Consider the following 3,777-nt stretch of genomic DNA (forward strand, 5'->3'; position numbering starts at 1 on the left):
TATATATATATCCAAAATAATATAGATATATTTAGATATTTATATCCCATTTCTACCATAAGACACTGTGATAGTGGTAGTTGATTGTGTGTGTGTGTCATGGCATTAAACATGAAGATAGTGCACTATTTGACCTCTGAACTTCAGCAGTGCTGCTGGACGCTTCATAAAGCCAGATGAGAAATAAAAAGATTCTGGAATTGAAGTTTTCCTCATCTCCGTTAACACGACTCAGACTGGCTGTTCTCAGGTCAGGACAGCACAAGGTTTTTTCCTCATGCGCTCAGGGACTCGTAATGATCGGACGTCTGACCCCGCTTGATTTAACGGCGCCCCGGCTGCTTGCAAAACAGTGTAGACGAGCGTCTGCGTCTCGCTCGCTCTCTGGCTGTGACTACTGTTTGAGTTGGATTCAGGTTTGGAGGTGCTAAAACGGTCCACGCATCTGAACTTCTAAGCCTAAACGACACTGATCTGCTAGTAAATTAGCTTTAGTAACGGTGTTTTCCAGGCCGGAGAACATGATCCGGGTGTCCCACGAGACACACTTCTGCTGAAATAGACGAGCCTCCACAACACAAGAGCCATAAACACCAGTTCTGTCATGACAACTCTCTGAGGGATTGGCATGGTAATATACATGATAATATTAATGTATTTGGTCTTGGCGGAATAGATCTGCTACACTGCTGCTGCGGCAGAGCAAGTACCGAGACATGCTACTGGCAATACATCCACAACATGCTGCTGTGAGCATGTAAGAAATGCTGCTGCTGCAAATATAACATATATGAAGACCCCCCATATAGCGTACATGAATCACCTCGTAGCAGATCTATACAGGTGGAGCTGGGGAAGGTGGAGGGTTTCTGAAGCAAGCTGCACTGCTACAGCAAGCACTAGTCATATATTTGAATGTTGAGCAGCGAGCTCATTGGCTACCGATACAGGAGAGAACCAATCAGCTGTGCCATGTGATAATGATGTCATTATAGGCCAGATTGATTAGACCTATCGGACTGCGCCATCTAGAGTTTCATGCCAGAACTCTGTATTTACGCTGATCCTCATGCTTTGACCAACTTAAAAAAAAATACAATTACAGCCAAATTTATTTGCTTTTGGTTTCGGTCAAACCTTACATTTTCATTTATGTTAATAAAAATGTTTTGTTAGTCAATTTTTAATCTAGTTTAACTTCAAAAGACCTTAATGTTTATTGTGATGTCTTTCTAAAATATGCATCATATAAAAAAAACAAACAAAAAAAAAACTTTTTCAGTGTATTGTAGGATTTTGTATTTTTTATTTGGTAACATCTAAATTAACATTTCTTTTCCAAAAGAAAAAAAAAAAAAGTGATTTAATATCACTGAAGCTACCTATATAAATCCGTTTATACCAACAAGATATATTTTTATGGTTAAATCAGGTCAAATAAAAGCTCTAACCCTGAACTGATCACATGATGATTTGAGACTGTGTCTGGTTTTATTCACAGCATGTAGAGGTTAATGTTTCACTGTGTTCTGTTTGTCTCTGCACTCTGTCTAATGAAAACAGAAGAGAGTTTTTCAATTCAGCAGCTCTGACTGTAAAAGTGCTGTGGGTTTTATGGGTCCAGCCTGTGTGTCGTTACGAGAAGTGCTCGTCCACTCCAGAACATTTGGGTTAGAAGAGCTGAGCGCAGATAAATCAAAAGGAGATTCAGAGTGAAATCGAATGATTCGGTCTTTTCGTGGTCTGTTGTGTCTTGTTAAGTGTTTCCAGTAGTCCGTGCATCAGATAGTAATCCTAACTAGTCACTGATTTGAGCTTCATGGCATTGAATCTTTGGAAAATACTGGTGAACTGGATACCTTGAGTACAGCTGTGCACGGAAAAAACATGTCTTTGAAACCAGGATTATTTGGTACACTGTAAAAAAAAATCCAGCTAACTTTCTGTCAGGACATTATTTGTTAATTTTACACACCTGTAAAATTCATTTCTATTAATACAGTAAATTGTGCCATATTTTTAGAGTGTAAACTAAAACTTAAAAAAAAAATTGCACCTGAAATAAAAATGTTAACTGAAATAAAATTATTAAAATAAAATTATAAAAAAATTAAACATTTTATTTCAGCTAGTTTCCAAAGCAACATTTCTCATTTTCATTTATAAGCAATAGTGACAATTGAATCAGAAACGTTTGCATAAAGTACAAAACGACCATGTTCTGTAAAGTTTTGGCACATATACCTTTGCAAAATATAAACTATATTATCGTCCACCTCTAATCTGCCAAATGCAAGGCATGAAGATATTATAAACATTAACATCATGATTTACTGTAAAGCTGCTTAGAAATGTGCAATCAATAAATTAGACTTGACTGCAAAAAGTTCTTCTCACAAAGGTAGTATGAACTAGCGATGTGCGATTCTTTGTGAATCATTTGTTTTGAACGAGTGATTCGGATTTGTTTCAGTCAGTAAACGAGGCTTTGAAAACATTTCGAATGCTCTGTGACTGTGTCAATCTCTGTAAACCCATGAATCGATGTCTGAAAGGTTTTTACCTGATCTTGGATCAGTTTGATTTGTAGACATTTTCATGATTTGTAAAGTAAAGATAATGAATGTTTAGCCAAGCCCTGCATAAAAAACACATAAAACAATCCCTGCAAATGAACAAAATAAGACATTTCATGATTGATTAATTACATTAATAGATTATACTTTCAATAAAGCATTTGTAATTGTTTTGTTAAAGGTCTGTTGCTGTATGTTTGGTTTTTATTTACATCGTTCCGATCCGCTTCAAAAGAGTGAATCACTTTGCGAAGCAATTGGTTCAGTTGATTCAACATTTCAAAAAGCACTAGCTTGAATACAGATTTTTTATTATTTTGTGTGAACTGAACAAGAACACGTTTTGTTGAACTTATTTAGATACTCATGTATTTGTTCAAAACCCGTCCAAATGTTGTCCCAACTTTCCAAAGTATTGAAGTTGTTAGTTGAATGCACTTAAACTGATTGCCTTGTTTAAGTTTGGTCATCGTTTGTTTTTCCAGTGCATGACCGTTTCGATACGATGACATGAGACAGACGAGTATGGCACTCATTCAGTGATATATATATATCACAGTACTGCTAAATGAATGCATGTAAAAATGTGAATAAGACACAGATGCAGAAGAAGCAGAGGATGTGATGTCATTCAGATCGAGAGGATCAGCCACAACATGAGACTTTAAAGCTTTAAAGACGAGCCAGACTGTGTTTCTGTGTTCGTCTTTACAGCAGCGTGAGGAAACGAGAAACAAACCAGGCACATCATCCGTTTCAGAGGCTTTGATTTGGCGGTGCGTTCAGAATTAAACACTGCACAGTGAACATGGACTACTGCTAATAAACCCATGAAATCACTGCAGAAGCTTGGCGTCTTTTTGGAAAATGGATCCAAAGACATTTTATTTGCCACAAACTAGCAGTAAGTGAATGTCTGCAGATGTAGTATGTAGTATGCAAGTATGCCAGTGTTGTTCTCTTAAAGGGGTCATATGATGTTGCTAAAAAGAACATTGTTTTGTGTATTTGGTGTAATGAAATGTGTTTATGTGGTTTAAGGTTCAAAAAACACATTATTTTCCACATACTGTACATTATTGTTTCTCCTCTATGCCCCGCCTTTCTGAAACGCGTCGATTTTTACAAATCTCATCAGTCTGAAAAAGCGAGGTGTGCTGTGATTGGCCAGCTATCCAATGCGTTGTGATTGGCCGAATAC

This window comes from Sinocyclocheilus anshuiensis, unplaced genomic scaffold (assembly GCF_001515605.1).
Source record: "Sinocyclocheilus anshuiensis isolate Anshui unplaced genomic scaffold, SAMN03320099.WGS_v1.1 scaffold1067, whole genome shotgun sequence".
NCBI lineage: Eukaryota > Metazoa > Chordata > Actinopteri > Cypriniformes > Cyprinidae > Sinocyclocheilus > Sinocyclocheilus anshuiensis.